The sequence below is a fragment of the Thermobia domestica genome, chromosome 2, assembly GCF_964235325.1.
Source record: "Thermobia domestica chromosome 2, izTheDome1.hap1.1, whole genome shotgun sequence".
NCBI classification, from domain to species: domain Eukaryota; kingdom Metazoa; phylum Arthropoda; class Insecta; order Zygentoma; family Lepismatidae; genus Thermobia; species Thermobia domestica.
In genome coordinates this window covers 166,666,433-166,693,698 of record NC_137455.1, presented here as the reverse complement: position 1 = coordinate 166,693,698, position 27,266 = coordinate 166,666,433, and the positions used below count along the sequence as shown (strand labels likewise).

The 27,266-nt window shown below is 32.4% G+C and overlaps 1 protein-coding gene across 1 annotated transcript in view; it reads right to left on the bottom strand.

The window, feature by feature from the left end:
* The window catches only part of LOC145677120 (serine/threonine-protein kinase NIM1), a 161,837-nt gene extending 137,117 nt beyond the window's left edge, over positions 1 to 24,720 (bottom strand). Inside the window, exon 1 of the mRNA XM_081747770.1 lies at positions 24,517 to 24,720. The gene's annotated coding sequence lies outside the window, so the exon portion shown is untranslated. The remainder of the gene's footprint in view (positions 1 to 24,516) is intronic.
* Between the last annotated feature and the right edge of the window lie 2,546 nt (positions 24,721 to 27,266).

The window sequence follows — 27,266 nt, the reverse complement described above, 5'->3', positions numbered from 1 at the left end:
TTGCCTAGCAATAATTGCACTTTCAAATGAAAAGCATTTGAGAATAAACTCTGGTGAAGACAGCAGAGAGGACCACGCGATATAAATAGCCAACGTAAAGTCACCGTTACCCATTAATAAGCTAAGGGATTGACACCATTTAGTACATTTTTTCATAAGAAATGACTTATGCCATATGTTATGTTATTAATTTAATAAGGTTTGTAAAATAACAACATAATCGCATGAGTAGTATTTTACAAAATTGTCTAAAGTAAACTAACTCCAAGAGTAGAGTACCCTCCGTGGATATTCTCATAGGAGTAATTTATACAACATTATAGTTTAAAAATTATATTTATTTATGAAATATGCCCTTAGTCGACTGATTTCCGAAAGTAGTCTGACAAGAAACTCATTCTCAAAAGTAAACTAACCCTTATCAATTTTTTCGTAAGAAATTATTTACACAACATTATAGAGTTATTAAGGAACTAGATATTTATTTATGAAATTCTAGCTGAAATACCCATTCTTCGCATAGAGGCTGTAGTTGGAAGTCAACACCTGTGGGAGTATCACCATTCATCTCAGGGACCACGAAAACTATGAATTTGACACTAAAGCGGTCATTTTGGACTATTTTCACATCTCGTTATCCCCCCTCTCCACAGGTGAACGTGTACCGCATAAAATGGTAGCTGGATTTGAGTCATCGCTAATGAAAATGTCACCATTCATCTCAGCGAACGCGAAAACTATGAATTTCACACTAATATCGGTCATTTTGGATTATTTTTACGTCTCGCCCCCTGAGATCCCTCTGGATCGATTTTTTAAAAAACGGATCGTGTTGGTCTGGGGCCTGGACCAAGGTACCCGTGACCAAAATTTGGTAACTCTCGGTCCAATCGTCTGATCCCCAGTCCGAATGCAGACAGACAGATACACAGACACACAGATAAACAAACTCTTTATTTTATTTATATTAGATTAGATGAACAAAATCACCTGAGTCGTTTTCGAGAAACTCACCAGAAAAAAGAAACACTCCCAAGGACAAAGTACCCCTCGCAGATTTTTTCAGGACAAATAGGTTATGCCATATTGTCAGGTTATTAATGAAGTATTTATTTATGAAGTATGAATAAAATTGCCCCAGTCGTTTTTAAGAAAATTTTCCGAAAAAATCACGAAAAATACAGTATCCCTCGCAGATTTTTTTTTTTTTTTTAAAATACAAGTAACATCGTATTGTCAGGTTATTAATGGAATATTTATGTATGAAATATGGACAAAATGGCCTGTATCGTTTTTAAGAAAATCGTCAGTAAAAACAAATCTGAAAAAACAAAGTATCGTAGATTCCTCAGGTAAAGTAAGTTATGCCATACTGTTATGTTATTAATGAAATATATATTTATATATGAAATGTGAACAAAATAACTTGCGTTGTTTCTCAGAAAATCGTCCCAAAAAGCTTACCAGAAGAATAAACAACCTTTTCTCGATTTCTTACAGAAATAACATATCAAACTATAGAGACGTTTTTAAAAAAATGATTTATAAAATACAAACAAAATTGTTGCAGCCGTATTTGAGAAAATCTCTCTTTTTAAATTTTAACCCTTTTAAAAAGTGCCCTTATTTTTAGGAGTTGGATGAAAATTCGAAAAACACTTTTGAATAATCACATAAAAACCTTAAGTTTAAAATTTGGTCTCTACACAAGCAATATGATCTCTAGGTAAGTATACATCAGGACGAACCGAAGAAAGCACGAACAGACCGACAGATGTAGAAAAAAACAGTTTTTCTGTATCTATGGGACAAGAAATGTGTAAATCAGCTGAATTCTTGAATTCGATTTTTTTTTCATGACCACTATACTTTCTTCTGTTCTCCCGCCGCTCGGAAGTAAAAATATTATGGAAAGCTACCTTAAAGTCACTGTCACTTTCGGAAGACGCTAACGAATTGATTCCATTAATGATCTCAGACGTGATAATTCCTCTAACTGTCTCTTGCAGAAAACAGAATTCAAAAATTCGGTTTCGTTCAAGAATTATTATGTTGACTAACGAATAAATGTAACACGCCGTTACCCGTTAAGATGTTAACGACTCCATTAACGAACTCAACTGAGATAATCACTCTAGCTATCTAGGGAGAAAATATTGATTCAGTTCAAAAGACAGGTAGACGGACGAACTAACATTACAATATTATAAGTCCCATTGCTTGATGCTAATAACCATTTAAAAAGAATTATTCACTGTTAAATGTTGCAACTGCAATGATTTAGTATTGGAAAAAGTGAACACGGCTCCCGTAAGAACCAGAATCACTTGTATACCTTGTGGGTTGCTTCTCCCCAGCACAATTAAATCTTCCATGTAACGTTTCCCTACTTTCTGCGACGTATTCTCGATAATTCGTGACATAGTAGTGCAAATACATATAAAATGTTTGGAGTTTTGTGTGGAAGTTATTTTTAACTTCACAACTAATATTTGTACTTAAACTTTTATTACGTTCCCATAAGTAACTCATACAATGGAGTTTGATCACAATGTGGTAATGGTAATACGTGCGATTCGGTTTTTTGGGTGTTTTGGGAGTTTATAATCTTTTGTCTTCCGAAGCTATATGACACGTGGACCTACAATTTAAACTAATCGAACTCTGGGTCCTTGCAGCGAAGACCCGCGTCTAAGCCATGTGATTTACATTGAACTGCAAAGCTACGTCTCATATACCCTCGGTTCTAATGAAAGGCATTGATGTTAAAGAAGACGTGTGAACCAAGAATTTTTGTCTCCTTTTCTAAATATGTTTGACACGAAAGCTAATAACCTTACTTTCAAGGTAATGAAGACTTGTGTGAGATTTAATTAATGATCTTAAAACGGAGCATAATAAAAACCTATGTTTTATGCTTAAAATCTCTAATTAGTGGAATCAGAATTGGTTAATTGTTAATATATATAACAATCCCCCTGTTCTTCTCTTCAAAAAATTCGGGTTACCTGTTTCCGTTTTAATAGCCACATTATTGTAATCATAGGTAGGAAATTTTAATATTTAGCAATTGACCAAAGACGACTTGGTTAATTGAAACGTTTATTTTACTTGTGAAGGTTTAATTCATGCTTGCCTGGTTTAATTTTATCAAGTATTTATAAGAATTCACGACTTTTCAAACGAAGACCTGTTTTTTTAAAACATGGCTATACCTTGTCCAGATATCAATACTGTAAGCAACATAAATACATGTACAATAATGAATAATAACAATCATGTAGAAAAGTGAATAAATGTAAATTTCTAAGTAGTAGATAGATGGGAAGTATAGGATAGTAGGATAGCAGTTAGATAGGAAGCATAAAGTTGGTGAATGGGGAGAAACATAATGCACTGCTCAGTACAAAACCATCTATCGTCGCAAATGATATTGAAGAGATTAGAAGAAAAATATAATTTAGAATTTTTTTCATTGTAAATGTATAGGCATATTTAAGTGGGCATTAAATCTGAAAGATAAATGTGCACAATGTTCGAAAATGAAGTAGTGGCAAAAAAATATTGAGATAAACAATGCTTTAGAAAAAGGGTAAATTAAGTAGTAAATCCGGAATCGGTGTCTTCCTGTTCTGTCTAATGACCCTCAAGGACTTTGTGGCATATTTTTTATCTTATCTTTAGGCAGAATAGGAATTCCTGTTCCTCTACTTCACAATGCGTACTCTTCACAAAAAAGGAATATTTAGGTTTCAGGGAAATTTAAAAGTTATTATCTTTCTGACAATTTAAGTCGCTTTCAGGGCTTTTGATTTTTGTGTATCATTTCAGTGTCCTTGAAATGGGTTTAACAATCATGGACCTTAGTTTACTATAAGTACATTTACTCGATATGTACTGCCCCTCTGCAACTTCACCGGTGTTTGTTCGTTGTATGCAAAGCTTCGGTGCGCTTAATTGTAGTTTCCTGTATAAAATTGGGATAAATCTAACAGATCGATGAAAAGAAATTATAATTATAAGTAAGGTAATGTGTTTGGAACAAGTGCTTTAGAGATAAGTTTAAATATATTTTCTTTTCTTTTCTTTTCTTTTCTTTTCTTTCTCTTTTCAATTTTAAAGTACTCCATACTACCTATATTGTTCCCTCATCGGAAATATTTTATATCCGCCATCAGCGTTATTTAATTTTTAGAAGCGTCGGAATGTAAGCTCTAAGTCACTTAAGCACATGCAAATTAAGAAAAATATTAATAGTTAAGAAGAACAATATAAATGCAATGCAGTAACTTAACTAAAATAATGCAAACCTTAAGTGATAGTGCCAACAGTGCTGCAATGAAACATTAAATAATATTGTATTTTTTCTGCTTCGTAGGTTAATATATAATTTCTACCTAAAATACAATATATACTTGTCGTATTATATATTTCCAATAATAAAAATGACTCAATTTGGTTAATCGATTTGGAAGATAAATATGTAATAATTTGATCATCATTTGGTTTACTTACTATAACGAATGAATCTTTTCAAGACACTAAGTATTAAAATGAAATGAAAATAAATGAAATTTTTAGTTGAACGTCCCACAATTATGCTCTGTAGGCTAAAGAAGATGGGTAATTAATGAAAGGGAATGACTGTGAAATTAGTTTTTGTGCTCTCTTATCGGGAATCGAACCCGGGATCACGTGCACCATTTGCACATGAGCCAGCCATTGGGCCAATATGGGACTACGTATTGAAGACAGATAATGGATTTCTTACTTTCCGAAGTAATACAACATATACTAAATATGTTGAAATATGAGATTTACTCTAATTCTAGGTTCTAATATGGGGCTGTTTAGCGAGAGGTACTGAATTTAATCTAGCGCAAACAGATTTCTCTGACACATATCTGTTTGATCTTGATACAGATAAACATTCTATTTTGTGCTGTAGGTTATCGTTCGGCTTCAATTCTGGTAAAGTCTTGAACAGCGACGATTAATTTTTGAGATGAAGTAATGATGGGCTAGTACTTCATACTAGTCCTTTGTAAATTACGTAGATCATCCTGTATCAGCCATAATGAACGTTCGACTAATACTGTTTCACTTATGAAAGATATCAGTCTGCCTCTGCTATTGTTTAAACTAAATCTGTTAAACTTAGGCACAAAATATTGAACTTAAGTTGCCCATGATGATAACCAACATAGATCAAACGTCATCTGAATTCTGAATAGCTGAATGCTATCTTTTAAATTACTGAAGATTTCGTATCAGGATCTGTTCTGAGGTAAATAACCTAACTGTTTGTGGATATAACGTAAAGCCACATGCTGTCTGAAAGCTTTCCCGAGTACGGATTTCAGAAGTTCCAGGACAAAATTTCGGAACTTAGGAAGTAACAAATATGTCTGTTTCAGCTTTCCGTAATGAGTTTGGTCTAATTCTTCACATACAATTATTTACAAGTGAATTTAGTTCCCCATTTTCTGATGTTTCATAAACTTCTACCACTAAAATGAAAATTAGATTTGACTCGAAGTAAAATCTTAAATTAAGACTACCATGTATCTTTTCTTTTCAACTATTCCATACGATAGCATAGCTTCATTTTCATAAATTTTCTTCTATCAAATCTAAAAAGGAAAAATATATTTTTAATGAAATTCAATAGTTTGCAATAATTATACTTCATAGTTTTTGAGTCACGAGAAATTTCTGGAGGGCATATGATCTCTAGTTGCGAGCACGCAACTAACTAACCAGTCACATAGATGTGGACATACATCTGCCAGCGAAAACGTGGATGGGCTCTCTCTGAGGTGGAAAATTTATATAAAAGAAAAATAGGATAACCTGTACTATTTTTTTTTTTTAAATACTCACTTTTGATATTAAGTCAATTTAGTCAACACTTCAACTTACAAAAATTTAAATATTAAGAATAATAGTAATATAATAATATAAATTTTAATAATAGGACCTAACATGTTACATTGCGTATTACATAATCAATCACGAACAAACATTCTTTACTGTATGGCTAATTTTCCGATCTCTACCCGTCGCCTAAACGAGAATTAAGCACAACAAGGTGCCGTATACAAAAACACAGAGTTCAATTGTGTTAAGTACAAGCGTTACAATATGCAGTCTTTTGCCATCGGGAAAATCATACTCCCAAATCGTACAAGAATTGCCGAAATTAGTTGGGTAGTTTCAAACATTATTTGGAATAAACATTGTATTTATTCCATAACACTAAGTAGGATCTAACTTTTAAAACAATATAAAACAAATGGATAAGATTTTTTCATATTAACACTCGGGTTTCAAATTTAATTTACTAATTCACAGTTCAATACTGACATATATCTATATTTGTATATCGTTCTCACGTACTTCAAGTCAAATATACCGATTGGAGAAGAGACCATGCTCCCAGCCAATCACAGAGCATCTTTTTGATTACTTTTTTGGAAAATGAAAATTTAACCAATAAGGAAAGTGAAATTTGTATGACTCTCAATTGAAAATGCAATTAAAGTTTCATCATATGATATGAAAATCAAGGAACCTTGAAAGCAACTGCAAGTGTCGGGAAAATAATTACTGATTTTTTGAAGAATAGAGAGAACAGGAATTCCTCTCTTGCCTGAAGATAAGATGAATAATGTGTTACAAAGTGTAGTAGGGTCATTAGGCACAACAGGAAAGAATTCCTGAATCAAATAGCCTCAGTGCTTAAATGAGTCGTTAAACATCGTTAATCAAGATTGGAAACTATGCTAAAAGAATGAAAAATTTCCTGATATCAAGAATAATTTGTTAAAGAGATTTCGGAACGAGTTGCAGGTCTGTTTCCGAACGTAGAAATACCATCTAAGCCACGAACTAGAGTCTCAAAAATACCTTAATGATAATAATAGAAACGAATGTATAATTCAAGATATGCTTTTCACAAGAGTATTCTAAGAAGTAAATTACCACATCTTTATATAGCACACTATAATTGAGTTGAAAAGAAGCTCTAGTGAGAATCTATAATGTTCTTGGAATATTTTCATGTACTACATTTCAATATTAATAGTTATCTTGACTATTCTTCTTGGTAACTTTTTATGTTTATTTTAATGAAACAGAAAGTTTGTAGGGTATGAAAAGAATATATATATATCCTTTTAAAACTGTACACTTAGATGTCTTGTCATTTTTTAAAAGTAAAACATAAGCATGTATTTGCTTCGACAATGTACTTCACTCTAACGTTTTTATACGCATGGAAGGTGCAATTCGTTCGGTTTGTGGATACAATACTTACGGAATAATTCAACAAGTATTGATTACCAAAGTATAGCCTTCAGCAGTTATTTTGCATGTGCGCATAACAAAACATCAATTCTTCCAGTAAAGTTGAAAGTTTTCGAGTTGTATGGAGGTATTTCAAACAATTTATATATTTCAATTTAATTTAATGCATACAAATCATATTGATAAGCAATTCTTTTTGTTGAACATGGGAAAGTTATAAACATTGTTTGGATCCTGGGTTGAAACTTAATTTGCATTATATATCTAGCTTATGTTTTCAAACAGAAATCAGCGATATAATTAATTTAAAGTCAATCACCAGTGTATTTTTTTAGTCACGTGGATATTCAAGATACAAAAGAAGTTCGACTTTACAAACAAATCACAATGTATTTTTGATCTATTAAAATAAGAAGTATTATTGTCCCATTAATAAAAATACATTTGTAGGCTGAATACATGAGGGTTATTGTAAATCGTTGTAGCTAAGGCAACTATTTCCAAAGAACCACGAAACGAAGTTCTCAAGGAGGGGCCACGGTGGCTCAGTGGTAGAGCGTTCACCTCTGGTGTTAGGGGTCTCGGGTTCAAACCCTGCTCCCGCCAAGTGAACTTTGTGGTGGACAAACACCGTGTGCGTGGGTTTTCTCGGGGTTCTCCCGTTTCCTCCCACTTTCTTCATTCCACCATTTCATTCATTACTCATCATCACCGTCTCCTTTAGCCTAACCGGCATAACCGTGGGACGTAAAACTCAAAAATTTTCATTTCATTTTCGAAGTTCACAAGGCTATCGAGACTATATCGCTTATCAGATTAATGTGTCCAATAGTCAATTATGTCGTCACTAATTATAAATACATTACAAATACAAATATTTTTACATTACATCTGGCGATTACAAATATTTTTGTATTAAGTTATGGTAATGTCTCCAAAGCACTGACTTGGTAGTAATTCTGGCAAGGACTATATATTAATCTTCAGCATTTAACGAAAACTGAATTTAATTTCAGAATTGTGTGAGAGAGCTAAACCCATGACTTAAATTCTATTAGTTGGTCAAATAAAATGATGTAAAAGCATCATGACTAATTAATTTCAGTATTTCATTACAAATGTTTCTGATTAAAAATAGACGAGGAAATTTAAAGAGTTCTATTGTTTCTAATTTAAAATTAATTTTCTACGAAATATTATTTTACATGGAATGGGTTTCTATCACGTTTCATTAACAAACACTAACCTCTGCAGAAAACAACAACGAAAAAAAATAGTGCCAATTTATTTTTCGGTCATTCTTCATATTATATATATATATTGTAGCTCAAGTGCTGGAGTGTTGACTTCGCACTCGGGAGGTCATGAGTTCGATTTCCGGTGCCGACCTTCCTGGGTGAGATTTTCCAGGGTTTTCTTCAGTCCTATCAGGCAAACGCTAGGATGGTACATACTAAACAGGATACCTTCCCAAATCCTTTCCATTGTTATTGTTGTTGTTAGATATCCAGTATAAAATGGTCTCTGAGCTGTATCTGGTGATTGTTAAATAAATAAATACTATTGTATTAACCGTTGATGATATGATTAAAAATATGAAATTGAAAATGCATTCTCCTGTCTAATTCCTCTCTTCTTCTGACACACTTTTGAAATTAAAAGTATATACCTTAAAAAAATGTAGTTTGATATTTGCATTCGTGTTTAAATATCTTCAATAAAGTTATTAATATGTGTAACATCTTACACAAAACTAAAGTAGTTCTTGTCTTCACCACAAGCTGTAAGTTAAATTTTGTTCTTACTTTTTTTAAAAAAGAAAATCTTTCGTTACATTTGCAAGGTTACTGTAGTAACAAACAAATGTTTGAAGCCATTATGGTCATATGAAAAGCTCAATACTTAGATTCTGTAACATTGAACTGACAATCAAATTTATTGATTGATCAAAAGAATAATGACGAAGACGACAAATGTAATTTATTACTCTTATTAATCTGTGAATGAAATATACCCATTAGAACATACAGTACTTCTTTTTCTCTGTATGTTTTCCCTGAAGTAATTCTGTCATACATGGAAATGAGTGAACATATTCCTTATGTTCCTTCACAAAAATGTATGAAAATACTTCATGAAAACATTTAAAATAATAGCAAAACAACAACACTGACTACCATATAATACCTCTCAAAATAAGAATGAACACTTAGTAAATATAAATGATCTATGAAGAAAATTTAACCCACCAAAGACCAAGGAGGAGTTAATAACACAACCACACACATAAAATAAAAGTTCTGTGCAGGGGAGCCCAGGGATTCCATGTATTTTGTTACACAAGATCCAACTTTTCAAAACACCAGGACGATTGACCGTGTCAATTTTCTATGGGTGAAATTTTTTTAGCGATATTGGAGGGAGATGACGCATGTTTTGCGCCCATTAAACAAAATCGACAGAGTCAATCGTCCTAGGGTTTCAAAATTTGGATTCTGTATAACAAAATACATCGAATTCATACCCTGGGGCCAGGTGTACAGAACTTTTATTTTCTGTGTGTGGCTGTGTAATCAACGATAACAAGTTGTCTGTTGTTAGTCAGTTTTATCAAATTTCCTTCTATAATGCAGTGAATATGCTTATTCATGATGTTTCCCTAGCAACATGTGACCATATGACTCACCCACCACTGACACGCAACCTCATTGTAGTTAACTGAAGTCAGTTTACGAGTCTGGTATGTGGAAAAAGCTCATCAACATGGGTTGAAAGAAAAGCGTGACAAGATGGTGATATGTGGTTAGCACATCATTTCCTCTAGGCCTTAGTTCTGTCTTTCTAAACTAGAGATAGCTTCCTCTCAATTTAGATCATTCTCCAATTACTTCACGATACTAGTTACCATGAAAAAGTTTGTGGTCTTACATGGGGATCACACGATCTAGAATCATAGGTTAGCCACTGGTCTATAGGGAAACAGAATTTAATTTATAAATTAAAAATGTAACTATTTTGACCAAAAGTTTGAGAATAAATATTATTTTTTTAAACTTAGAAATTGTAAGTGTAATTGCTTGTTTACTTTGCTTCTGTAATAGATAAGTTTTACGGATAATATTCCTGGAATGTAGATAATTTTATTTTACAATAACTGATGCAGTACATTCAGTGTGTTGTTACTTTCTCTTCTATTTGATAATAATACAATTTACAATTTGCAAACATTTGTTTATGCTGGTTCCCTTACTGTGACACACATAAACCAAGCAGACATTGAAAATGTCAAGTGCTGAAAGTGCTCGTGCAAGCTCCGGAAGTGTAAACATCTGGTAATTACCCTTATCTCAATAGGTCACCTTCGCGGCTATCAATTAATGAGATAAAAAGGAAAGAAAAGCGCAACGATGTTATAAGTGAAGAAGGCAATGCATGAAAATACGGAGGGATAAGATATTAATAGAGGAAAGCGGTAAAGCCACCGAGTATATCAGTAACTTTACAATGATTTACGAGGTTTGAACTAAACGTATGAGCCGCGTGTTTTCTTTTAAGCTTAACAAGACTTAATTTGTTTCTTTTGCTTAAGACAGAGCAGTTACCTGACTTTTAAATTAAGGTCTTCCAGTAGATAAGGATGCTGAAGCAATTTTAATTTAAATAATAATATTCGTTTTAGAAGGTAACTTCTTTATAAGGGCAAAATCTTTGTAAACGGTTAGCGTGTTAACACTGAATGCCATTATGAGGTCACAGGGTTAAGAGTAGAGAAGTATTCGATTTTCGATTAATTTTGTATTTGGTTTCTGAACAATTTTATGAAACTTGAATAAATTTATCGAACAATTGTTTGAAAATACAGAGATTGTATAGTTCAAGTGTGGATTATCCTAATTTTAACAGCATTACTTTGAACTTATTATGAAAATGAAATGTAAATAAGCAATGGGAACAATTTTGTACTGCATTTTTCCACAAAACTGCTTTCGAAATGCCATTTGAACTTACGCATCTATTATTTTTGTAATTATATCCATAGTAGTATTTTTTTATTTCTATTTAAATTTGGAGATATATACTGTACATTCATGAAATCGCCATGTCAACAGAAAAACTTGACATTATTAAAACAGCTCAATTCGTCTACCATTGTTAGCTTCTTATTTCAACACCAAGGTCATCACCCTTTCTAGGATATAACAAGTATCTCGTAACTTAGAGTGAGAATTTATATTAGTTATTATTTTTTGATATGAACAAAGCTTTACGCAGTATATTTGACACAGTGGACATAAGAAAAACAAATGACAGGACTTCTACTCATGTAAATATTGTCAGAAAATTCATACTTTCACAAACTATTTTCGTGGAAGATTATATGGAATGTCATATGTTGTTTGATACTCTTAATAAATGTCAAATATACTACGAATGAATTGTTAGTGGAAAAAAGTAACAACTAATAAAAATTCTGACTATTATTAATAGTTATTAGATATTTAATATACCTAGGAAGGCGAGGGCCTTGGTGTTGGACAATCTGCTGTCAGACTTCAGCAAATACGTGGAGAGGCTTAGACACCAGAGGATGCAACATTATATTCAGGAACGGAAAATCATCCCAAGTCATCAGTTTGGCTTCCATCCCGGCCATGGCACTGCAGTTCAACTCATCAGAATTACAGGTGCGATCATTTACCGTTTCAACGAATGCAGCCGCACCCTGGCCCTCTTCTTGGATATAGAGAAAGCTTTCAACAAAGCGTTGCACGATGGTCCTGTACATAAATTGCTCCAGACAGGGATTCCATTCTATTTGGCGAAGTTAATACAAAATTACCTCCAGCAGCAGTTTCCGCGTTAACCACGCAGGCCACCTCACAATATTCCGACGGATCAATGCCGGAGTTCCACAGGATTCCTGCCTCTTCCCGCTGCTATACAATGTCTATACCAGTGGTATCCCAACAACAGAAAACACCATGGCCTTTACCTATTCCTATGACACCATTTTAACTATTCCTATGCGAGTCGTTTTAACTATCGATATACAGAACTATATCTCCAGCGACACATCCACCTCATCGAGAACTGGACCAAAAACTGAAAATCAAAACTAATTTCACCAAGATCACCCTGGTGGACTTTACTAAGAACAGGAAGCAGCAACCATTGAACCTCTCTGCCAGGTATTCACCTCCCAGTTAGTACCCAAGTGAAATATCAAGCTACCTACAAGCTAAAAGACAATTAGCCACCGATAATCCTGATGGTCAGTCGAACCATTAGTTGAGATCAATCGAACCATTTAAAAGAAGTAAACAGGAAACCAAAATGCACTCTGCTTGTGAAAATGGAGTTCCGGACGGTAACACTTGCTTGAGAAGGTGAAAATCTTATAACCTTGGCCTTTAAAGTATTAAAGAAGCCATTGATAAATAAGACAACTTAAAAAAAATAAAATGAAAGTTTTGTACTTGATCGAAAGTAAACATGACCAAAAGAAAGATCTATTTGAAATACTTATCTTGAATACATTTACAAATTTAAAACTCAAGTTTACAGGGTAGCTTTTTTGATAAGATAAGAAAGAAATCTAAGATAAATATGTAATAAATCTTTTTTTGAGGAAAAGCTACACAAGGCTGACATTGAACTTATTTATTGGCGTTTTTTTCTTAAGAATAAGGATATTATGGTACGGTTAGCATGTAATAATCCATAACTCGACAACCCGCACTCGATTTATTTATACATGGGAAGTCCTTTTATTTTAAAGTATTCAATCAAGTAGCGTATTTGTGTAACAACTCGGCATTTCTTCTGTTATTGGTTATAATAAATTGTATATATATATAGAGAAAAAACAATCCAAGGAGCTATTCGAGAAACGATGTCTCACAAGGGAAGTTTGTGAAGTGGTACGCGGGGATCTTCATTTGTTATATGTCGTTGGAAAGGCCACACAGAGTGCACAGTACACCTCACATGTGAAATATCTCGTTTGAATGGGGCCTGTAGGGAGCGTGGCGACCATTTGAAGATCCGAACAAAGCACGTTCCGAAACACCAGAAAACCTGGACAAAATAGGAAGCTATGATGTAATTGTAATTGTTATATATATATATAGGTCGAAAAGGTAGCTGAATACGAATGTTTACAAATCAAAATGGCGGATCCAAGATGGCAGACAAATTCAAAACACTACTATGGAACAGAAAGCGGGTAGGCAGAGGTTCTCGTGGTCGGTGAGTACGAATCCAATGTTAAAAGTGCAAAATGCAATATGATCCACGCTCTACAGGCCCCATTCAAGCGAGATATTTCACGTATGAGGTGTACTCGGTGTGACCTTTCCAACGATATATAAAATATAGACTAGGAGTACCACTTCACGCATTTCCCTTGTCAGTGGTAGACTGCTTATCATCGGTGTGAGGTACGGTTCATACGATTCCAGGCAATGTAAGTTCCTGGAGAACAGCTTTCTCAGGATTCCCATTCTCCCATATCTTTAAGCTACTTCCATTTCATTGAGTTCTCTTCCCATAATTCACTTCCAATTTAACATTCTTCTTTTGCGTACAGAGCACAATTGCAGAACAAGAAAACTCGATTTTATTGTTTCAAGAAGCAAATAAAACTTATTTGGGTGTCCACGAATGAAAACGTGCAACGAAAAAGAGAGGAAATCGGAAAATAATTAATTGGTGTTAAATCCGTACGAAGCACTTTTGTGTAAAATCTAACGATTTATTTGATTAGTTTGTGGCTTTGTGCTTTTCCTAACCAACATTTAACATAATCTACTATGAAGTAACTTGAATTTATTTTAATAATTCTAACATTCCTACTCTCGAATAAAAAAAAAAAAAACTCTTTTTAAACACCGTCCCTACATCCGAAAGGTATGCGAGAAAATGGGGTAAAGGTTATTACCCTAGATTTTTTTGTAAAAGGAATTTCTTTTCAGCATGTGTTGTTCAAGTACAAAATACTTTATAATGATCGTTGTCATACCTACAACATAGACCCACCTGAGAGATAGCTAATTCAAATCCGCAGAAGGGTTACTCAAAAAGGGTTTGAAAGTCACTTCAGTGTTTCTGACCGTCTATATATATAATTCCGACACATTTCAATAGTTTGATGAAATCTCGATGTTTTATCATGTGCAAACTCTGCTACTCAATCAGAGTAATTAGCGCAAATGCAGATAGTGAGAGCAAATAAAATTCAAACACAGCTACCAAGCGGAAGCAAATACATATCAATCACACAGATAGGGAATGAATATGGGATAGTGATTAAATATGGTTAGTTTAAATTCGAAAAGTCTACAACACGATTGTTTCAATTCAAATTCAAATTTAAATGCAATGTATTTATTAAAGTGCGAGAGATTCAGCCAAGCTTCTCCTAACACTTGATCTTTGTCAGTAAGGAATTAAAGAACAAAAGACAAAAAATCAAAATAGAAAAGTTCTTAGTAATGATGAAAGTAAATAAGCTGTAAATAAGAAAGTAAATTGAATATGAAAGAGTAATTAAGTACATATATAAGTAAATATAAGATTCTAAAGGAGAATTAAAAGTAGTCAAAAACTTGAGACAATTGAATATAATAAGACACAAAATTCATTATAGAAGAAAGAAAGAAAGAGGTACGAAGACATACGCTGTATATCACACCATTTGTACTGAAAAGTAATCTATGATCTTTCAACAGAAAAAATATTTGAAGAACTTTTAAAACACATACAATGATTGCTGGTTTCTGACCGTCTTAAGCAAAAGTTGAAAATAAAAATTTAATGTCGTTTGTAAACAGTATTAATGCTGCTTTAACCATAGTCTTATTGAAGATATATACTCGATCCAGAAAAATAACGTAGCCCGCAAATCGTAAAAAAGAAACAATGTGAAGTAAAGGCTCAAACCGTTATACATTGTACTATAATTACACATTAAAAAAAAAAGACTGAAAAGATGAAAGCAATGGTGATTAGAAGAAATTGAACTGTGACAACCATAGAACTTCGAGGGGAGAAAGTAGAAGAGGTGATAAGTGTTTATAAAGCAGATAATATTATTGATGAAGAGATGAAATGCATGCGCGAGTTAGAAACAAGGATAGGAAAGGTGAAAGAAGCCTTTAGAAAGAAAAAAAATATTTTGCGATTAGTTGAAGAATAGTTATGAAAAACATTTACAAAGTGTTTTGTGTTGGGTTTTCTATACAGGTCAAAAACATAAAAACAGACAAAGTGACTATAGGTATTGAATCACGTATAGGCAGAAAAATGAACAGAATTAGCAAAAATCAATAAGGAAGTATAGAAAGAAAGACGAGAATGTTGTAAAAAGCTGAAGAAATAGAGACTAGTTCAGACCTATTTGAGAAGAAATTGTATTTTGAGGGACGTAGTAGAAAGTATGGTGGTAGGAAAGAGAGGAAAAGGAATACTGTAGATGATGAAAGATATTAAAATACGTAACTTCTACGTCAAAATTAACAGATTAACTAAGTATATTAGTTCATGGAAGGTTATAAATTCGAGGCCAGTGATCTGTCAGCGATGACAGAATACAGATGACCATGATTCAGAGAAGATATTCAAATAACCCTTTCTTTCATAATGTAGTCGAAATACTTTAAATGAGAAAAATAGTAATTAGTATATAGAACTCAATAAAATTTAGCAGAACTGGTAAAGATGTTCGAGTGAAACTAGTTCTTCCAAACACTTTTCTTAAGCACCTGGATGACAATTATTTTCTGGCATAATCTATTGTTAGTATTTTCTGAACACAAGTCAATATTAATTGTAATGTTCTATGCCTTAAGAAAATTACAATTTATTGTCACAAACAAAAGCTTGTGTTTGAAACGTGTTAATTATATTTGTATTATTAACGTTAAGGGAAGACACCTTATTTGAACGAACTGCAACAAACACACGAGAATATTATGTTACCTCTTAATATGGCTTATGAAACTTTGAACTGAACAATTCCGTTTCAAAACATAATATGAAATTCAAATAAATATGAAATTGAGGAAATTGGGATTACTACGGATTTCTTTCTAAATAATTATTCATCAAATATAGAGTATAGGAATTTGGAGTTTCAACTTCCTTTGGGAATGTTTGCTTTCTTGTTTTGTTTATTTTCTTACAGTAACTTGCACATTTATTTGAATTGTTATATTCATAGCATTCATGGGTTGCCACTGGGTGTTGAACGAACATGTACTTAAGAATATATATGGAGATCGAGTGTACTATTGTAGCTTATTCTATATATATGTTTGTTCTGAGAAGCTAACTACCTTGATGTGCAGAAATTACGGCGTGTCATAATAATAAAAGGCAAGCATTCCAAACTATGTGTCATGCTAATTTCTAACAGTAAGGAGTCATGCTAACATATGTGGCTACCTGCGTTATTGCTGCTTGCTACTCAGTGATTTAAATTAATACATAATGTTGTATATGACAAACTCCTCAAACAATTTTGCTTAAATTTGGTATGAAGTTTAGGATGGTTAAGGGGGAAAACTCAAAAAATAAATAAAATAAAATAAAATAAAAAATAAAAATAAAATAAAATAAAATAAATACATAAATAAATAAATTTGTTACATGTAAGCAAAGAGTTTTTCAATTAAACAGAATTTTAACCTATAGCGCACAGCAAGCCGAAAATTTCCGGGAAACTACTAGTTTGTACATAAATAGTAATACAGTACATTATATTGATCAGAGTAGCTTTGAATCTAGAATAAATAACAAAATCTGAGAAAAGAACTATGTACTGCATATAGTATTACTAATAACTTGGAGTTTTGGTAATTTATCAGTATCTTTACAGACACGTTAATGAGTCTGATGAAGATAGAGGTACCATCACCGAAACTATAATTCAAGTTATTACTAATATAGTTAGTGCTATATTGAACTATTTCTTGGGAGCATATGTATCACTACATAGTATTTAAGGGTAGGAGCAGATAGTGGTTCAAAGATAAAAAGTGTTTGTTCATGATTATTTGGTTGTATTGCTAATCGAAAAACTGAGAAGATTTTAAAGTACATCGATTTAATGTCCTATACCAGCACTTTCGTGTTTCATTCTTGAGAAAATATAGCACTCGAAAGTGATCACTATGTTTGGAAAATGCTGGTGTACAGGTGGAAAAAGAGATTAAAGTAACAAAAAAAAAAAAAAAAAAATTAATTAAAAAAAACTGTTCTTTCTTTCATGTGATTACTTTTGAGGAAGTAAATGTTTTATCTCTTGTATTATTTGTAGTTCCACACAGAAAGCCGTTATGACAATAGGAAAGAAGTTTTAAATGAGAAATGATGATGGTTTAGACATTATGTCTGTTTTTGTCCTTATCACTGGACGTTATCAAGACGTATAACCTTTGAAAAAGAAGAAGAAATAAGGGGAAAAGTTTCCGCTTGTGCGCAACTCAGTCTCTTCCCTTCTTTGACCCACATCCATAAAAATTAATCTTCCCTTCCACTCTAGATAATGCTATATGATGTCATTCGAAGTAGTTTGCATTGTCTTCTACTTTGTACGTGTGTATCTATCGAATTAAAACTTGTTTTTTATTAAAGAAGGTTAGTAAGTTTGATGTCGTTTCTATTTTGAGTATTGTTTCACAGACAAATTAGGTTGGCTTATAAAAATGTTGAATGAAAAAGAACAGAAACTGTCAGAGATTAAAATAAAAAAAATATCAATTTTAAATCAACAATTTCTACTTTGTTTTGTCCCATGGTTATGCCGGCTAGGCTAAAGGAAACGGTGATGATAAGAAATCAATGAAAGGTGGAATGAAGAAAGGGGAGGAAACCGGAGAACCCCCCCCAAAAAAAACCTACGCACATGGTGTTTGTCCACCACAAAGCTCGCTTGGCATGAGCTCGGATCGAACCAAGGACCACATGCACCAGAGGTGAATGCTCTACCACTGAGCCATCGCGATCCTAAAATCGAACACCAGATTTGGGTTTGTTTCTAGTAATCTTCTTACCCGCTGTCCATGTTTGCAGAGCTGTAGCCTTTGGCAACACCGTTTAATAAAACAAGACCAATTTTAAACTTAATAATTATTGGGATTCACCAGTTTTTTTGTTATATTTTGTCGTATTTCTTTTTCTATAATCTATATTAGCTATAGTTTCCTGTTGACCTAAAGTCTAAAATTCTGATTTCCTGGAAAACTACTCTAATAATTTTGGTCATACATTGTAAACAAATATTTAATGCGTAATCCTGTTATATGCCCAATGTCAAGCCATGGGGGAAGGCAGGACTCCGGGCGCCGAAGTAAGGGAGCGCAAAATTCGGGAAGAAAAAGAAAAGAAAAGAAGGAAAGAAAAAGAGAAAGGAAAAAAATATTTGGAATATTTCAGACAATGGACTTACTTATGGTCTCACATAAAGGTATTAATTTAATTAGTTTTGTCAACATATCAGTAGAAACTAGTATGCTCGAAAGAGCATACATAATTTTTAATGTATACTTAATCTTTCTTATTGCGCACTAAATTTTATATTCTAGATAGGAAAAGTTAACCGGGCAACTATCTACAAGCTCAGGCACGATAATTAAAAAAAAATGCATATAAATCTCAACATTCCGATAGTTAAAAGTGTATGTAAACCTAAGATTTTAGGGCAAAATGTAAAATGAAAGGTATGTTTGGTTCGGGAAACTATAGGAAACTATATACATCTGCCTGTATACCTGTATATTGGTACTATTTCTCCTTGAAATTAATGCAAGTTTACGACTCAAAAATTTTATCTATAATGTTCAGAAGTTCAGTTAGTTTAGAGTTAGATTTCTTAGTCCGTATTTTGAAATTTCTTAGTCCGTAAACAAGAATAACACGTAAATCAAATCTCAATCAGTGTCGTGAGGTTTTGGTGAAAAACATGTAATAATGTTAAGAAGGGCCTTTCAGGATATTAGAGCCTTCCAGATATGTGTTCCGAGTATGAAAGTTTCTTATTTAAGGGATGCACTGCGAGAATTAAATAAAAATCGTTCTGCAACATTATTAATCAATCAAAAGTCTAATATGTATAGAATGTACAAAACTAAGAACCTACAGGGAAAAAAATGCAGACTCTTCTACTAAGATTGTTTATTAGAGTTTTTATCGTAAAGTTTTAATAATTTTCTATGCCATATATAAAAAGTAGAATAGGTCTTTAAAAGTGTGGGACACGAAAGTTTAGTGGTAAAGCGCTCATCTGAAATGCAAGGGGTCCTTTGTTCGATCCCGTCCATACAAATTTGTCGCGTCGACAATATTGTGTCCGTGAGTTTTCGCGAGATTCTCCTTTTTTCTCCCACATTATCATTCCATCCGTTATTTCATAATAATTCACATTCATGAATTGTCCGCCTGCCTCATTTAGTCTAAAGGATATACACGTGGAATGTTAAACTGGAAATTTTATTTCTTTTTTTAAAATGCTGTAAAATATATAATTGAAGTGCTTAGAGAATAGAGGTTTTATGTTACATTTTTCGAAACGTTGAATTCTGGCGGTTCATGCACATGTTAGATGTTAGTCATGCTACATAATATATCATTTACTGAGTCTTCGTCCGAGTGAAGAGATCCGGATGAAGGGTATATGTTAACAGACATAGTTGTGGAAGTAAATTTTCCCGAAATGTATAATTTGTTACATACCATATTTATTCTCTAACCGCTTCAATTCTTTACTTTACAAGGCTTTCTTTAAAATTCGTCAATAAGACATTGAATAATATAATAAGTCTTGAAAGAAGGACATCTGGCATCTTCATAATGTTATTAATGGATATTTTTTTTTAGTCCAGAAATCTGTACGGTTGTAGTTTATGAGATCAAAATTTCTGCCCTATATGAAAGATTTGGAAACAAGTGTTAGTTTAAAATGTTAGAGAGATTTACTTTCTAAAAGAAACCATATTGTCTGTTGTCTTTGCTTTCATTTACAGTCAAACAAAGGAACAGGAAGCATGACAAATAGCCTTAATCGACATCCTTAAATGTTACATCCTTTTTCTCCTTCATTTCTAAATTTGTTCCATTAAAATAAACATTAGTAGTCTCAAGTTTATTTGTGGAGGCATACTTTAGATCACAAAGACAAGATCCCTATTTTTATCCTAAAAAGTAAAATTTCAAGTAAAGAAAAAAAGAAAAAATGGTATGAAACATATCCAAAAGTGAAAATAAAAACAAACAAAAACCGAAGTGACTTTGACACCATTCTCCTCCAGGCCATAACATTTGCTACTCTTAAACATGCCTATTCGTAGAGAGTTTACCTGCTGAACGCGTTAATAGGTCAAGATATTAATAACTTCTATCTCAAGAACATTGCTTACGAAACCTTCTTTTATAAAATTAGCTTTGTCACATCCATCACTTAAGTCGAAGGACGTTTAAAAAGACAAAAGAAACTTCACAATACTAAAAAGAAACATTTAAGATTTATTTCTCGAAAGTTTTCTTTTTTCGAAAACTAACGAAGAGTGTTACAAAATTATTCCTGTTGGAACTTGCATTCCAAAATAATAATAATAATTTTGGAAAAGGATTTCTTTTTCTAAGTTTATGTCCTCTAGGCTAAAGGAGACGGAGTAGTTTCGGGATTGTAAAATGAAATAAGAAGAATCTATTGCTGAACAAAAATAATTACCCCTAGTTAAACCTGTATCTAATAAAAATGTGTTCTGTTATATTATATTAAATTATTTCAGCCCCCTCTGAAGTTTTCATTAGTAACTCTTCTTCCGCCGCTATGTTTAATGTTGATTGTTAATCCACGTAAGAACAAATACTAGTTATTTGAAAATTATTAAAACACATGTTAGTTATCTGCATACTCATTAGAATCAATATTAGTTATTTGAATAGTTATTCGAACAAATGTTGGTCATTTGGATAATTATTCGAATGAATATTAGTTATTTGAGCTATTCAAATATTAGTTATTTGAATAGTTATTCGAACAAATGTTAGTTATTTGAATAATTGTAAGAACAAATATTAGTAATTCAATTAAATAGTAGATATTTGAATTATTCAAACAAATATGAGTTATTTGAATAATTATTGACAGAATTATTCTTTGAATAAATATTAGTTATTTAAATAACTGTTCAAATAAATTTTTGTTATCCGAATAATTACCAGCAATTTGTTACTGGTATATTAATAAATTGTTCGGCCAAACTCTAATAATTTGAAAGTATTTCACACGAAAATCTGAAGGTTACTAGAATATTCAGGTATAAATCTATTCAAGTTTTAACAGAATTAGTAGTATTTACTTGCTCATTCGGTAGCAAGTCAGAAAAGGTGCGTTTTTCAACTTAAGATCATTAGAATATTTGATTGATGTGATTCACAAATTATGTGCTCATTATTTGGAACTACCCTGCATATTTCCTATAGTTTTGAAAATTTAAAAAAGAAAAATGATTATGTCCTTGACAAAATAGCTCCAATACAGAATTAATTTTCCTGAAGAAAATTCTAAAACTATTAGTAGAGGTTTAGATTTTCACGAAAAAGTTTTCAAAGTTTAAGCTTAATCCGTAACAAATGTTAAGAATTTCGCATTCATTTTATTTTCTCGAACCATGCGAGTTTGTAGCAGACAACATCGTGTGTTTAAGTTTTCTGGAGATTCTCTCATCTTCTCATTCTTCCATTATCGTTCATGTGTACTAATTATTTGTATCTCCTATTATATAGGGCATAAGAGCAAGACAATAGACCAGATTGTATTCCATCTTCTTAAGTGGTTCTAAATTGGAAAATATATTGTTTTAAGTTAGGAACTTGTCTTTAAGATAGTAGTTACCATAAAGGACGATTTTGAGGAGTAGTTCATGAAACATACTGTACTTTCAAATAGTATAAGAAATTATAACGGTAATTCCTAAAAGTTTCTGTTCACATTATTCTCAGTATTTTATTAGTTAATAAATTTTCTTTTCAGCACATTCAACCTCAACTGATTCACAGGTAAGAAACGTTGTTATCCACAGACGCAAGAAGATAAAGTACTTCAATGTGGGTTTATGGACTAATACACACTCATGGTTTTCACAATTACATAAATAGGAAAGAAAGTACCTGAGGTACCCTATATGCGCTCCCAGAGAAATGAAAACAGTTACAGGCTATATTAAACATGTTTTAATGTGATATACAGTAGATAGCAATTTATGTAATAAACTTAGATCTATTAATATATCACTTTTAATTGTGTGATTTAAAATATTGTAAAATGTTTAGTTTGAGATCTCGGAATAAAGGTAACGAATGATTATACAAATGAATTACGTTGAAAAATTAATGGCATGAGAAAAGTCGGAAAGCATCAGCCAATCTATTGATATGATAACTCATATGGACTGGAATCAAATCACATCACACATCAGAGATAGGCACACTCTATCATTAAGCCATTGTCAGCATGTCTTTGATTAATTGTGAAAAAAAATCTATGAGATCCTAATATAAACCTAATTTCTACCTTCTCGTTTTATTTTTTATCGAATTCTTCTAAATCTAAAAAAAAATATAATTTTCTTTGTCCATTTCGTATATTCAGATGATAGTATATATACACCTTGTGTTAGGTTATAATAATTTAAATTTTAAATTTCAACCACCTTTTGTTCAAATTATTGATAGCAATCAGCCAAGATATTTGGAGTACTTAACAAATCTATGAGAATTTTTAGAATGTTTATTATTATTATTATTATTATTATTATTATTATTATTATTATTATTATTATTATTATTATTATTATTATTATTATTATTATTATTATTATTATTATTATTTTAGTTTAACTTCCGAAGATTGTGCACTGAGACTAAAGGAGGCGATAATGAGAAGATAGATGATAATGACGGAATGACGAAAGTGGAAGGAAATGAGAGGACCGCGAGAAAATCCATGCAAATAGTGTTTGTCCATCACGAACTTCTCTAAGGCGGAAGCTGGGATCGACGCAGGGACCTCATGCATGAGTGGTTAGTACTCTATCACTGAACCACCGCGGCCTTTATTATTATTATTATTATTATTATTATTATTATTATTATTATTATTATTATTATTATTATTATTATTATTATTATTATTATTATTATTATATGCATTTGACTTAAAACATTTTTAATAAAGAGGAGTGTAAATTAACATTAGGTTAAGAGAACCTTTAAGATTAAAAAAAAACTTAAATATCAGTAAGTAACAAACTAACTTCTGTAGAATATTTCATGGTAAAGGAAAAATAACGCTAAACGCTCTCACTTTTCTGTGCACAGGTAGTAGACGCTTCCTATGAATGGAGTTAATGTATATTTTTATAGATACTACAAAAAATTATTAATATTTAGCGCGTTCTTAGAACTTTTTTTTAATTTTTAAAATAAATAGTTTTATTGTGATTATTTTCTATTCATTCAATGTATCCGTAAGTTTGAGCTCCTGTGTAGCATTTGAAAAATTTTCGGAATGCGTATTTTTAGTTTTGAGTGGGTGGTAAACATTTTTGTTGTGAACTTGGCGTCGTGAACAGATGAGGAGAATTAATATATTGAAAATACATTACCTAATCACTGATCATTTGTGAATATTTGGTCGGCCCTTTACATACTAGTTTCCCATCTCACTATTATTATTATTATTATTATTATTATTATTATTATTATTATTATTATTATTATTATTATTATTATTATTATTACAAAATTACCGAATTATTGCATATTCATGACTGGATACGGTACAATTATTGAATACTGTTACTTTTAAATTAAAATGTTCTTGAAAATTTCACGCAAGAATGATTTTAAAATAATTTCATTTCTGTTTAATTTGTAAAATTCTTTCAAGGTAAGTATATTGATTAGGAATACAATTCCTAAACTTTTGTAATAAAAAAGTAGGCAATTGTTTATTAATGCTGTACAGTACTTGGATGGGTTGAGAACTTTTTTACTTCAAAATAACAAATTGTTATGATATGAAGTATGTAACAATAATAATAATAAATCAAACGTTTTTGTCAACAAAATGCAAACAAGCATACATTTTTTGTTTATTTATTTTTTTAAAAAATAATAATAAGCATTGAAATTTATTCTCACCTCAAGTTGGTGGGGGGAGAGGTTAGCACTATTGGGCCTGTCCCCTGATTTTGCGGATGATAGTTATTGATGATTCTGCTTTAATAGCAGCTTCTGTTCCCAGCCATTCCGTTGCTTGCGAGTCTTATTAAGCACAGCTCTCTCACTCAACCAGCGAACAGCTCACTCGCCAAGCACCAACTACTGTTAAGTGCCGTCTCGCTTTTCCTCGCTGTGCACTACGGAAACTACTTCTTCTGATTGCCACTCAGCGGCGCTGATATCTAAACGAACAGAAATGGTATGGTAATTACCGTACCCGTACAGTAAATTTATCGTTTGTTTGGCATGCTCTCAAACGATTACTTACGGAATGGAAATATACCGTTGTGTGTAAAATATAGACCTATCTATTTTCTATCTATAATATTCTTTTTCCTTAAAAAAATTACGCGACCATGCGAATGAAGAAAGCCTTATAAAAAAATGAATGCGGAATTGGTAGCTCCGATCGAAACATCGTTGATACTACTAAGAATGCTTAGTAACAATCCTAAGATTCCTTGATTTACATATAGAAGTTGCTCAACCAAGGGATAGTATGTAGCAGAAGATATGGTACCTAGAGCTCTCCTGAATTTCCTAAGCAATTCTTTCTTTCCTTCCAGTGAAATCATTTCTCAAGAGTAATTTTTGTATCATGTAATAATTGAATATGATAACAAGGCAATTTCAAGAAAAGGCCATTATGTTTTTGTGTATAACTCTAATTTTTGTTTGCAACACTTGGAACTATTGCTCTTGCTACACATAAATGAATGTGACAAGCAAATACTGCAGTACAGCAGAGATGAAATGGGTTAGTGAGTCGTGGTCAAATGGGTCAAAATTTGTGGGTAGATCAGTAGGCCGTGGGTCAACAGGACGTCACCCACTGTGACCCACCACCCCCGTGACCGACTCTTACCCACCGACCCATTCTGCTCATTACATTGTAGACAGCTTCTGAACACTGGTGAATTTGTCTACGTTTTACTTTCAAGGCATCCATTTTCTTCCTTTTCCATTTGTTTCTATTAACTTATCTGAGATGAATACATCAAAGTGGAAAAAAAAAAGAACTTCAGGCACTTTCGTATATTTATATTTGTAACTGTAATAATAGCAATAGGACTTCCTGCTAGGCTTTCGGGACACAGTTGAATTTTACATTGTTTTCTTCCTCTTTTACGTTGGCCTACTTTTACTTTGATTTGAGACTTTCAAATTTCAGCCCATTTTCTACTGAAAAAATATCTGTAATTTAACAAGGAAATAATTATATATGATAATGAAATCGAAATTCATCGTAATTTGCCCCATGACAAACACTTTACCATTTTATATCGTACAGGTCAGATCCACCGGTATTGTAACAGAGTAATGCTTGAGTGATTGACCGTAGAAATTAAAACTCTGACTAGCTGAACCTGCGCTGTCTACTCAGTGCATCGTTCTATTATGACTAGGGATCGGATTTTAAGGTGCAGAAATGTGGTACGAAAAAGGGAACAAAACGTAGAATATACTGAGAAATCATTCAAAAAGGTGCAAAAAAGGAGTTAATAGGATATCTTTATTAAGTGCTATAGTATACAGTTACGTGAACATTCTTTATTCATTACACCAGCAGCAAATATTGTTAAAAACTTGACTTTAAACGTTTGACACAAATTGCAAAATTGTTTTATTTAATCTCAAACTTGTACAAGATTCAACATTCTTGTAATTAAATTGTGGTTAAAACCAAGTCGGTATTAAAAAAAAAAAAAAAAAAAACATTAATTTAGCAATATTGTGGCTTGAGAAACCGTTACATACTACTGGGTTGTCGAAAACTGATTATGCTTGATTTCGAATGTTAATTTCTGTCGCGTGGAGTTCAGGAAATCCTTAAACATTGCTCGACATCAATGGAAACCAGTGGTGTACATCTTGTAGGAACACGGACAGGAAGTTCAGTTGACGTTGCAAAGGTTTCTACGTCCGGATTGTTTCGCAAATTCAGTTCAAATTTGTCCCTAGCAAATCCGTCAAGATTAAGTCTAAATTTATGGAATATTACGTATAAATCAGATTGAAAATAAAACATATTGTTCTGTTCAAATATATATATATATATATATATATAGAAAAAGGGGACAATAAAGGTGCTGAAGGCTGAAAGAAGTAAAAAAAAAAAGAGAAAATTTTATTAATTTAGCAAAAAGTTGGAACATTCACGAAAAAGGTATAACAAAGTGCGTTCATTTCAGTTCGTTTTATGCCCGGAAATACGTATTTTGAACTTTGGTTGTTTAACAATTACATTTTTAGAAAAGGTGCTGCATCTTAAAATCCTCTCTCTAGACTGAATCTCCTTCCCACAGTGCATGTCTCCTTACACAAGTAAGGAATAAGAGACTCACAAAGGAAGTGAATTGCTATGTATAGATGAGCAAATTTGTAGAAGTAACACGATATCAAGTGGAAATATTTTTTCCCTAATAAATCCATATCTGTCCGAGTACGCCTCATTGAATGTCTTGGAGCCTTTGAAGTTGCCAGCATGCAATATGTAAGTTTTGCCATTCCGACTTCAGCAAAGCGCCTGGAATGTCCATCAACCCGCCACACGTAACTTCTCTAATGGTTGCCTAACCCGTAGTTTCGGGAAGCAACAATGTTAATCTTATGAGCTCAAAATGGGTCCTAAAATGCTGAACAGAACAATAACGACACGGTTTTCGAAA